Raw genomic sequence first — 12,267 nt, 5'->3', positions numbered from 1 at the left:
GGGGAAACCACCCACCGTAGATTGAACAAAGCGCACCACACAGGAAGTTCTGCCTTTGCAGTGTTATCCAGGGCCCTACAGATCATAAGATTGCTGGATGCTGCTTGTGGAAATAGGAGGATTTGCCTGTGTGGATGCCAGTGAAGAAAGTACACACACCTTTTATAAGGTTTCTGTTCTTGCAGAGTTTAGCCTGATTGTGCTGTTTTGACAAATTCCCAAGGACCACAGTCCGCATAAAAATACTGCTGAGCAGCCCTTTAGAAACAGCAGCTTAAAATCCCTAAAGGCTAGGTGACATTTTCACAAGCAAAAGGTCTGTCAGCTTGTCCTCACTTGTGGGGTTAACTCTTTTCAAGTTCAGGTTCCTTCTTAATGATTCACCTATTTGGGGTCTTTTACAGCAGAGGTGAATATTCAATCAAATCTGCAACCCAACTGCAGTTTGGCACCGAAATTTATCACTTGAGCTAAACCTAAACTCATGGTTGTTTATTACAAAACCTTCTGGGTACACAGTTCCCTTCATGGACTCCCAGAAAAGTTAATGGGCATTTTGGACACAGGTGTCCCCTCTCAGAGGGCGCTGGGTGGGGCCTTCTGATCCCACCAACCTCTCAAGGAGCAGTTTTCTTTGGCACAGCTGATGACAAGCATTCAATGAGAGAATTCAAACAAGCCATCATGGAGGAAAAATATAATTTTGAAGTGGGTGGCAAAGGGTTGCACTTTTTTTTTTAATCTGATGCCAACTTTACTTTTCTTGGAGAACAAAGGAGCTCATTTTCTGCATTGGATGTCAGCAGAAAACTGCAGTTACTAGTTACAACTATGGAAACAATTACAGAAAAGATAGGTATCATCTGCCTTTGTTTTTCCCTAGAAAGATACTGAGTAGTGTTTTACAGAGAAGAGGAATTAGGCAGAAGAGTATTGCTTATTCATGGTATGACATATTCCAGTCTACTAATTTAACCTGAGTAGCTTTAACCTATGAAAAAAAAAAGTTAAGAAATTTGTGGGGTTTGGCCATAATGCTTTTTATGGTGCTTTAAGGTTTTATGCAATGTAATTTGCTTTCCCATCAATGTCCTGCTTTGGGCTGATTTGGCATAACGGAGGAATGGATTCTTCTTTACTGTTTTGTTTTTTTGTTTTGGTTTGGTTTTTTGGTTGGTTGGTTGGTTGGTTTGGTTTGGGGTTTTTTTTGTCTCATTGCTTTTTCTCTCCTTCCCAGTAAGATTTTTGTCTGAATTTGGTTTTTGCAACCAAAGTTATATATCGAACAGTACCAGCAAAAAAATGAAAAAGGAGATCTCCTGATTCTTTCCATAAGGTAAAGACCTTGTGTTTAGAATCCCCCCAGGCAGACAATGGGTTTGAAAAGAAACATTTTTACTGGTTTATCACAAAAGGAGGACAGATTTATATTTCCTGGGGCTGACAGCACTGCCTGAGCATTTGTGCCTGGGATTTTGCCCCCCATCCATCCTTCTGCACCTCCCCTCACAGAGTCGCTGAGGTTGGGGTTGGAAGAGACCTCTGGAGCATCCAGTCCAGCCCTCCTGCCAAGGCAGGGTCACCGGGAGCAGGAGACACAGGAACATGTCCATGTGGGTTTGGAGTGTCTCCAGAGAGGGGGACTCCATGACCTCCCTGGGCAGCCTCCTTCGCACCTCAGGCTGGGGTCCCAGCACTACTGCTGGGTTTCTGCCTGTAGGGACAGTGATGCTAATGCTGGGAGCGTTAATTATCTGCTTGGGAGCAGTTTAGTTATCATTTCTTACTGTTGTTCACAGAATCACAAAATGTGCTGAGCTGGAGGGGACCCGCAAGGATCACTAGGACCAACTCCTGGCCCTGCACAGCACTGTCCCCAGAGTCACACCATGCATCTGAGAGCACTGGACAAACACTTCTTGAGCTCTGCCAGGCTTGGTGCTGCGATCACATCCCTGGGGTTCCTGTTCCAGCGCCCAAACACTCTCTGGGTGAAGAACCTTTCCCAGATACCCAACTTAAACCTGCCCTGGCACAACTTCAGGCCGCTCCCTCGGGTCCTGTCATTGTACTCCTTGCCGTACTCAAGACCGTCATAATTAAGTTTGTATTTTTTCTTTTTCTCCTCACCCATGGCAGAACCAACCCCCGCTCCCCTCGGAAGCCTTCAGAGAGCCCCGCTCGGCATTGGGAGGGAGGGAGGCGGGAAAGGGGCGGGGTCTCAGTGAGGGGCGTGGCTCCCGGAGGGGCGCGGCTCGGAGCTTGGCTGCCCCCGCCGCCCGCCTCGGTGGCTCGGCGCTCGCTCGATGTGCTCGGGCGGCGGCTGGCGGCGCCTGGCGGTGGCGGCGGGCGCGGGGCGCTGCCGGGAGCGGGGCGGCCGCAGGTGCCGGATGCGAGCGGCGGCGGGCGGTGAGTGACCGGCCCCGGCCCCCGCCCCGGCCCCCCTCGGGCGCCGCGGGGCAGCTCCGGCCCCTTCCCTTTCCCCCTCCTCCCGCCTCCCCGGGGCGGAGGCCGTCCCCCTCCCTTTGGCCTCCCCCTGCCTTCCGCTCCCCGGGCGGGGTCGAGCGTCCCCGCCCCGGCCCCGTGGGGACCGAGCTGTCGGCGGCAGCTCCCGGGGGGTAGGGGGCGTCGCGGGGCTGCGGCCGTCTGCCCCCGGTGACTTCCCGGCTGCAGCGGCTCCTCCTCCTGGCCAGCCCCCCTGCAGGGCGCCGAGCGCTGCCGGCAGGGCGGGGGGTTCCTGCCGCCTGCGGCTCCCCCGGCCTCTCGGTGTCCCGCTGGGGGCCGCTCCCTGCTCGGGCGAGGTCGGGCCCGGCGCTGGTGGCGCCGTCCCTGCGAGCCCGGCAGCAGCAGCGGCGCCGTGGCCTTTGCCTGTGTGTCCCGTGTCTGCCGGCGGCCCGGGGAGCGCCGGTGCCCGCCGGGCTGCACGGGCAGGGCCGGAGCTGTGCGAGGTGCCAGAGTCAGTGAGGTTGGAAAAGACTTCCGACATCATCCAGATCGACCCTGTGAAATGATGGGGTCATTCGGCTCAGTGAAGTGTGGGTGTGCTGGGTGGGGAGTAGAGGAAATAAGCAGGGTAGAGAGGTGAGTCGAAGCTGGTTACTTGTAGGACCTGCTGAAAAGGTGGTTATTTGCAGGACTAATTTTATTTTTTGTTTTAGTTTTTTTTCTTTTTTTGTCTTTGCATTTAGTTGTGCCATCAAGTTTCAGATGCAGCTCCCCAAAATGACAGAGTACCTAGGCAAGTGCAATAGGAAAATAACAGGGTAAGGAATGTGGGAGGAATTGAAATAACATGTTGGTTTAGAGATGGTTGCTCTCATCCATATCTGTCTGGAGATATTACGCTTCTCTGAGACTTGGGATTTTTTTTTCTTTAACTTCCTACCCAGTGCTGCATTTCTGCCTCATTTGGACTGCCTTGCAGCCCACAAGTGTCCGTGAGCTGGGTGACCAAACATCTTTCCTCCTTGCCTCATCAATATCCTAATTAAGAACCTGAAACTGTTCTCTTAGCAAGGCGTCGACATCTGAAATTTGGGATGATCTTACTTCCAGAAGAGACTTTCCCATTCTGTCCAGTTTTACTGGTTTTTTAAATAATCTTCCTCCTGCAATTTCCTTGCTTGTTGCAGGTACAGTTTCTAGCCATAGACTCAAAAGCTCTGAGTCAGAAGCCAGTGGAATATTAAGCCAACCTAGCTCTGACAGAACATCAGATTAAACCTAAACTCCAAATATTCATCATTTAAAATGTAGTTAAAATGATAATCTCACTTCAGTTTTCCAGGTTTTCTGATCATTCTTACAACAAGCGAACAGTCTCCTTTCTCTGTTAATGATTTCTCTGCATTTCACTGCTGTAAACTTTTTTGGTTTTGTTTTTGCTTTTGCTGATTTGGTTTTGCTTATGATGAAGTTGTCAGAACAGTTAAAAGACTGTAAATAAACAAATTTGTGGCTTAGAAAAACAAGTCCCTTCTCTTCCTTTACGTTTTGCTCACCTGAAGAAGGAATGCTCTATAATTCTTACTTCCCTGTTTTTATTGTATCTTATCCCAGCTTGCACCCAGCAATAAGCAGCAAGAGGCATGTCTTGTTGCTGATTTCTTTCCTATGGATAGCTTAGTTTACAGTTCTTGTGGTTTATGCCCTCTCCTTGGACAACAGTGTTTTTATTTAGGTGGAGTTTCTGTTGTCTGCAACATCATTTAAAGCAGATGCGGTTATTTTCATTATACTGGTCAGACTTACCTCAGTGAAAATTATTTTAAGTTGTAATGGTAAGGGTGGTTTTCTTTATGGAAAACATATTTTAGGATGTGTCAGAGGTGAAGCAATTAAATTAAAAGATTGTTATCCATCAAACTTATGCTGGCTTTTTTAAAAAAATATAAAGTTGTGTTGTATTTTTCTGGTCTTCATTCAATAAATGGAAATGTTTTTACAGACTTGATGGTTTGAGGATGTTTTTAATGCTCTAATTGCTTCTTAATATTTTAGAGCTAAGTAGCAGTCTAGGTTAATGAAATTCCAAATGAATTTTAAAAAAGTAAAGTTCTAAGTCATGAACAGTACAAGAAATCTAAAATTGCAGGATTTCTTGTGAGAGTGATCAAGGGTTTTATGCTAGCTGTTGAGAGCATTTGTGGCAACACTGGACAGTAAAGACATTAAAATCTGTAATTCACCAGTTGTTTTCCTGAGGTCCTATTAGAATGAAACTGTATCCACTGGTGCAATCCATTCTTTATTACACTGCTCTTCCCAGAGAAGCTGGACTAAAGCAAAATAAGTAGGTTGACTAGAAAGGCAGAGGCCACTGACCTCATTTATTAATCAAAACTTTCCGTTATGTTATATTGAACCATATTTAATCAATTTCTTTCAATGCAGTGATATGTTTAGCTGTAAATTCAGTAAGCCTTAATCACTGTACTTGAAATGAAACATCAGTTTTGAGTTATTTTAATTCTGTTTATTCTGCATTTTTTGGCTTTCCGACTTCACTTAAAAGGAAAAAAAATAACAAAGAATGAAAAGAAAAAAGTATTTATCTTGATAGGATGGTGACAGAAGACTGAATATAAAAGGTGTTCTTAAAACAGATTCTGACAACTATGGAAGATATCCATGAAATAATACAGTTAGAGTTTTGTACATGAGGAAAAAAGCTTGTGAAGCACATACAGACACTACCTGCATGTGTTTTGAATGCCTATAGGTCACTATTTATTTATACAAACAGGCAAAGAAAACCTTCTGCAAGAGAAGTCAGAAGTACTTCATTTTACTGTCAGGGACTGGAAAATAGTACTCAGAGAACTGTAGATGTTTCAGTGAATTTACTTTCTATGCGAGTTTTTCAGACAGAGCGGAACCTACTGCGGTACTTGAAGCCAGCTGAATGTTCAAAATCCGAAAACAGCTGAATTAGTGTCTTTTAGCAGAAGTCAGATGTTAGCTCTTCAGCTTAACTTTGACCTTCTGTCTTGGACCACCTACATTCTGTAAATCTGGGCTGTGCAACATTGTCTTTCAAATTACTTTTCCCAGGGGAGAAATATGGTGTTTGGTAATGGAGGGAATCTTGTTTGTAAAGGTGCTTGGAGGATGAGGGATGATGAGACAGCACATGCACAGCACAGTCATGTCAGATTTATTTTTCATCTTTTGTGCTGAACATGAAAGCAGAGGTCTGTGTTTACAGCTTGCAAAGTGTGAGTTCAAAAATCTGGCTGATAAAAAATTTTGTGCTTTACTCTGAAAATTATTTTAGGGAATTTCAATCAGTATTTCTGTTCAAAAGCATGTGGGTTATTCTTCCAGTGTTGAAAGTTATAAAGAGAAGGGAAAGGCAGCAGGGAGAAAAAAAATCATTTTTCTGATATCCTGGAGGAAAAAAAAAAACTCTAAACCCCCCTGAAGCAACTTCCCTAGACACTAGGTATTTATCGTGTGATTGCCGGGTTACAGGCTTTGCATAGGGAAAGGTAAGATACGTGTTTACTATATTAAACAACACCAGGTTCACCACTTCACACCTCTGGAGAAATTCTTTGTAATTGTACTTTTTATATTATTTTGGAAGTATTTAGTGATTTTTCCTCCAAAAAAAACTTGGTCTGTGTAGCCTTTTCTTGACTACTGACATTACTAATCTGCAGAAAGTATGTTCAGCATTTTCATTAGAAAATACTGTGATTACGTCTGGTGATGAGTGTGAAAGCCCATGTTTCCTTTCTAATTTTCCTTGCTTTGTTTTTAAGGAAAACAAAGTTTCTGAGACACCAAGTCCTTAAGGGGTCTGATTTTCCCTTGACCTTAACAGAACTGCAGATTCCCAGATTTTCAGTTTTATTCTCAAAGACTATGCTTAAGCTATATTGTGCAGAAACCAGTGGGGTCTCTGGCAATGTAAAAGTGTCAGTGAATCAGATTACAGTATAAATCAAGGATTTTTAGGTATATTTAGACTTGTATTTTTTTTTTCCTTTGACACTGTTGATAACCCAGAAGCCATGTACCCCTATGTTTGGAGGTTCAGCAAAAAGCCTGCATTAGTTAAAGACTATTTTAAGTAAAAGTTCCTTTTTAAATAGCCACTTTTGCATTGAGGATAAACTAAACTAATTTTTTTGAGATACTCATGAAATGTCTCAATTAAAAAGCAATTACTTTCAGTTTTCTGTTTGGGAATTCTGTGAGTCTTGTGAAATTTCAAATCTCACAGCGGTTTTAACAGGTATACGTTGGTTCTTGCTGGAAAACTAAGCATTGGATTTTTGGCAAAAAATTCAGAAGCTATGTGTATAGCAGATGGGTTCTTTGCATGTTTCCTTAGAAGAGAAGGCAGGGGGGATTGTGTTTCTCACAAGACAATCTCACTACTCTGTTAGTGTGATCACTCCATGCAGGAGATGGGATTTTAGGCAGACAAGTAGAAATGAAGACTCATAAGGCAAAGAGAGGCTTTTGTTAGAAAAATACCTGTGCATACAGTCTGTCAGGGAAGTATTGAGTGTGTGTTGGACCATGTGAATTGAGAAAAACGCTCTAGCATATGGCTTGAGTACATCCCGGAGCAAAGGCCAGAAAGAGGTGTTGGGGAGGGAACATGAGAAATACTAGAATCTCAGTAACACAAGTGTATGTCTCATCTTTTAAATATTTTTGAAACAAAAGGAGCTACTAAAATAGTCACACAGTAAGTGTAAGTGTTGCAGTCTTACATACAAGCATCCACGTTAAAGCTTCGACCATGTGAACTGTGTAATTACAGTGGTTATATAGTGTTTTTATAAAGAATATTGTATATAGTTACAGGGCTTAGAAAAAAAAAGCTGTGGTGTCTTGTTTCTTTTTTCTAGAAAAAAATTCATCCCTTTGGGATTCATTTAGTTTATTTTTCTGAACTTCTGGATCTTTCTGAATGCATTAGCATAAACCTATCTGAAAGATTTTGAAGTTTGAAGTATTGTTTTCGAATTTCTGCCTGTGAATAACATAAGATTAAATGATAATGAGATATTAAGATTTTTTACCATTTTCCTATTAATTAAATGATGTACAAAAAATTAATCATACCTTTGGAACAAAAGAGGGATGAATGGCTTAGCTGGAAGAGAGTAGGATAATGACTTCTGGATGAAGCAAACATTGCAGAATGTTGGAGGTGGAAACAGATGTAGGAAGATGTGCTTTGTGAGAATTTAGAAATTAATGGGAGCTTTATGGCCATCTGTGATATGGTTTTGTATAAAGCTGAGCTGACTTTTTTATATATATGTTTATATATAGATGTTTAGGACTTTACAATGTTGCTAGATTATAGTGATGTGTCACACAGTAAATACGGAAGCTTTTAACAAGTAGATGAATTAATTTCTGGGGAGTTGCAATGTAATTTATAAGGAAAGTAGCAGAAATTTTGGGGAGAAACATCTGTGTTAAAACTTTCTTTAATTATATTTTCTTCTATACTATTGACCTTTTCTAGGCAAGCCAGTATGACCAAAATAGACATTCAGAACACTTAAATTGGTTTGATTTGAGTCTTGGTAATGAATAGGTGCTGTTACATTGAATACATGAGCAAAACCGTTCATTCAAGAACTGGTATAAACCAGCATATTGATCTAATTAATTAATTGGGGGAATAAACTATTTTCAGTGTGCTTTGAAGCTAACATTTTTTAAAATGTATTTGGTAAGGTGAAATATTTTTTTGGATTTTTTTCTCCAGGTTTTTATAAACACAGATATATTCATCCAAGTTTGTAGGGCTGTTACTGACATTTGGATTATTGCAGTTTTGATGGTTTTGTTTAGTAGTGGCACTTGGAGATTGTCACTTAGGTAAAAAGATTTTGAACTGAGGTGAAAATGTGACTGTGGTTCTGGGCTGTCCAGATGTGTATGTATGAAATTAAATTTGTGTGCTGGTGAGCTTGATGGGGGAGGTATGTGTGTTCATGGGAGCAGAGCAGAGGGAAGGAAATCTTTTTTCAAAGTCGACTCAGTGAAATAGATTTTATGAGTCCTCAAACATTTTATTCCGCTTTCTCTGTTTGAACAGGTGACATAATTGGCACATGAAATTATTTGTGAGCTTAAAGAAACAAAGAACTCCCCCTCCTTTCAAAAGTCTCTGTTCATCTGTATTATAGACTATTGTTGGTTTTAATCTATTTTTAGTGTTTTTCTATTTTTACTTCTTGCTGCTGATGAGTTACAAACTCAGCGTTATATGTTGGCTCATTAACTTCCTTCAGGTTGTTTATGGTATATTATGCTAACAAATAAAACTTCATTTTACAATGGACTGTTTTTGGAGAAAATTCAGCATTTTGATGCCATACTGTCATCTTTGTGGTTGATCTTTGTGGTGAATATCTCTCCCCTCTCCAAATAAATAACATCTCAGAACTCCTGATGTAAAAATAGATCAATATGTAGGTATTTTTCACATTGTAATTGACAGGACGCTGTAATTTGAAATGTACAAGGCAATGGATTTATACTAGTCTAATTTTTTTTTGACGTGTGATAGATAGAAGGTTAATTGATGTTAAATGGATGCTTTGTTAGCTCTTCATCAGCTACTAAACTAGTACAGGAGGAGTGCAAATCATTACTACAAAAGGCCAAGGCCAGTTGTGTTTTCTTAGCGAGCTTTATAGGTCTTTTTTCTTATCCCTTCCTTCTTTCCCTCCTTCCCAAGCGCACAAAACATAAGCAGCTGTAACGATAGGAGGAGAGAGCAAGCGGCTTCTCTAAACACACACACTCGCACTCCGGCCCCCCTGTCTCTCCCCTCCCCATACCCCGGCAGAGTGACAGCTTCTAGATGTTGCGTGCGAGTGAGTTCAGCTGGTGCTGTGTGGTCTGGGTGTGTGGTCTCCAGCTCAACCGAGAGGCTGCTAACAGGGTGGATGAGAGAGAGCAACACTGTTTACTTTAATTTATTTCGGATGCCGGAACTGTGCCCGGAGTTTCTCCCGAGCCGGGTTCCACCGTCAGCGGTGTCAATCCCTCGCAGCTGCAGCCCGGGCTGCGGCGGGCGGGGAACCGCTCTGCCGAGGGCTCTCCCAGCATCTGCCCCGGCTCCGAGCCTTTTAATCCCTTGTGACTGGGAAAGGGTAATGGCATCGCTGAGTGCTGGGATTATTTTGCTTTCACTCTGTCAAGATACATGGCCATGAAGATGTGCCTTGCTGGGTTAAGGCAAGCGAGACCTCTGAGATACTGAAGGGAATCTGCGAAGATTGTTGCGGTGAAAGCAAAACTGTTGCGCTCATTCCTTGCCCACCCTAAAACTAAAATGTCTAGTGTACCCTTTGTGGCTGATTGGAATATTCAGGAGCCTTTTGAAAAAGCACTGAGTATCATATTACGTCATTTAATACTGCAAGTCTTCTTTGTTGTTGTTTGCCCTCTCTGTCACAAAACTTGCACATCTGCCCAAATTGGAAACTTGGATTTTTGGCACGTAACGTTGTAGGTTAACATGTTTGTCAGTGTTAATATTGGCTTGAATCAACATGCCGGATATGACAGGGCAAGACAAATGAGGCTTTGTTTTTATTGTGTGACAGTGAAATTACCCACTTTTTTATGTTTGTTCATCTTTTCATTATAAGTAGCTTAGTGGTGTTATGAAGAGTTTCTTTCCCTCTAAATGTAAGATTCATGAGCGCTTCTTGTTTAAATTGACAAGTCTTCTTTTATTATTTAAATAAACATGCATAGATTCTTAATATCACTTGGAATTTCAGCATTGTTTAGCTTATTCACTTCCCAGTCTTTTCTGGCAGGCTTGCAGGAATGGACTTTATATTATTAATGCAGTGTTGAAGGCTGTGGCAATTCTAGGGCACCGAAGATCTCCAGAGGGGTTAATAAATGTCAGTTATTTTCACAGTGCTGCTTTTTGGATGCTTTTAATTCTTGGTTTATGTAGATTGTCTGTCTGAATTTATATTGTTGGGAAGATAAAGCGCAGAAAAGGTTGTAGTAGTGTTTTTCATCATTTTGTAATGGTTTTGAGTACAAACATCCAGGAAGCATTTTGCTTTGTCGTTCTTCTTGGGGTCATTTGCCGTGTCCCTTCACTGACTTTGTCATAGTGTGTTGTACTCAGGAGACTCTCTGGGTTTTCTAGTGAAAACAAATTATTAGATTTATGTACTAGAAGCACAAGTTTGTGTAGTTTAAGGTTAAAAGGCCATCACCTACATTCTGGGATCTGAGTATTTATTGCTTCTTTAAAAAGGGATGTCATAAATCTTTTCATTTGGGAATTATTCAATGCTGTGATGTTAGTGTAACTCACTTATTGTTTTCAGGTTGGTTTGCTTGTGTTTTTTGTTTTAAGTAAACAACATCTGAAGCATACTGTGATTTGCACATGGGTGATGCTTTGCTGTTCCTGCCTCACCAATTTTTAAATTGTATTCTGTCACATATATATGATTAAGAACAAATAAATATCTAATACCTAAAGGTTTAAACACTTTCTTGTAACTTAGACTTTCTCAATGATGACAAATTGGGTTTTTCTTCCCTCCCTTCTTTGACAGCTTTGATTCCCTTTGCTAGATGACCGTGAAACTTGCATTGAGTTTGAGTCTGCCTTCCTCCAAGAGAATCTTTTAAGTTCAGTGTCTGTAACAAAGTATCACTGAAAACTTCATTTAAATTGAATTTTGAGTCACTGGAACCATCTTGCTATTTTGTTTTAGAAGTCAGAAACTCTGTTTTAAAACACTTCAACTGCTAGTTTTTCCCATTGGCGAAATTTGTAAGGTGGCAGCATACTGTTACTCGCCTTCCAGAGTCCCATGCCTTCCAGATGTTTGTAGTTTTCCTTTGGGATTTGAAATTACCAGCCAATTTAATATTCTTCAATCCTGAACTTTGGTTGTTCATGTATTTCTTATTTTGGTGGTACTTCCAGAGTGTGGTAAAATATAGAAAGTAGTTTGCTTTACAGAACAGGTATGGTAGCTCTTGGCATTTTATTTTGGGTCCCTTCTGTGTTTGCCACTGAAAGTTGAATGAGGAAACCTGTATAAGAACTCTCATTTCAAAACAACATAAAACTGAAGGCTTACAATACTAAAAAAACCCCAAACCAAATAGACTTGTGCTTTCCCTTCTGCCGGGGCATATTTCATTGCTTCATTATTTATTTTCAAGTGGGTTTTCTTAGGATAAAGATGGAAGGTGTCCTCTCTTTAGCAAGCTTTTAATGCTCAGAATTGTCTGGATTTTTTTTTAAAATCAAACCTTTGTGAGAGGACAGTTTATTTGAGAAACTGATGCAAAGACAAAGATGTTGTTTATGAAAGGCATTTTTCAAGAGGACTTTGTAGTAGGTGGTCTTTGCAGAGGTTTTCTAACTCCTTGTGCTTTTATAACAAGAATTATGACAGAATAATAGAATGGTATGGGCAAGATCGTGGGAGCAGTCAATCAGATATCCACATTAAATTGTTGGGGAGATACTGTGAGGAAATTAGCTTTAAAAAAAGGGTGGAGAGAAATAAAGAGAGAGAGAGTGCTCTGCTAATGTAGAAGATTGTCCATTTTAAAAAACAGTCTTGTTGAAACCTCTTCAGTGAGTCTGGCTCTTGAGAGGAAAGATCTTATATAGAAACTGTCTTTCTGCACTCTCCTTGTCTGCATGAGAATCAGTCTTTCAGGAAGAGGGCTGTTTTAATAACAATACTATTTTATGTGTAATACATATTTCATAAATAATAGATT

General features: G+C 41.2%; 1 protein-coding gene across 2 annotated transcripts in view; it reads left to right on the top strand.

Annotated features, from left to right (window-relative positions):
• The first annotated feature begins 837 nt into the window (after nucleotides 1–837).
• Nucleotides 838–12,267, top strand: part of EXOC2 (exocyst complex component 2) — a 125,879-nt gene continuing 114,449 nt past the window's right edge. The window contains exon 1 of one of the 2 annotated variants that reach the window (XM_064705376.1): nucleotides 838–856. The gene's annotated coding sequence lies outside the window, so the exon portion shown is untranslated. Of the gene's footprint in view, nucleotides 857–2,333; nucleotides 2,410–12,267 lie in introns of those variants that run through there. The other variant, XM_064705374.1, reaches the window with a different exon arrangement.

The sequence above is a fragment of the Zonotrichia leucophrys genome, chromosome 2, assembly GCF_028769735.1.
Source record: "Zonotrichia leucophrys gambelii isolate GWCS_2022_RI chromosome 2, RI_Zleu_2.0, whole genome shotgun sequence".
Lineage (NCBI taxonomy): Eukaryota > Metazoa > Chordata > Aves > Passeriformes > Passerellidae > Zonotrichia > Zonotrichia leucophrys.
Note: the sequence above shows the minus strand (reverse complement) of the source record. Positions and strands in the feature narration are given on the sequence as shown.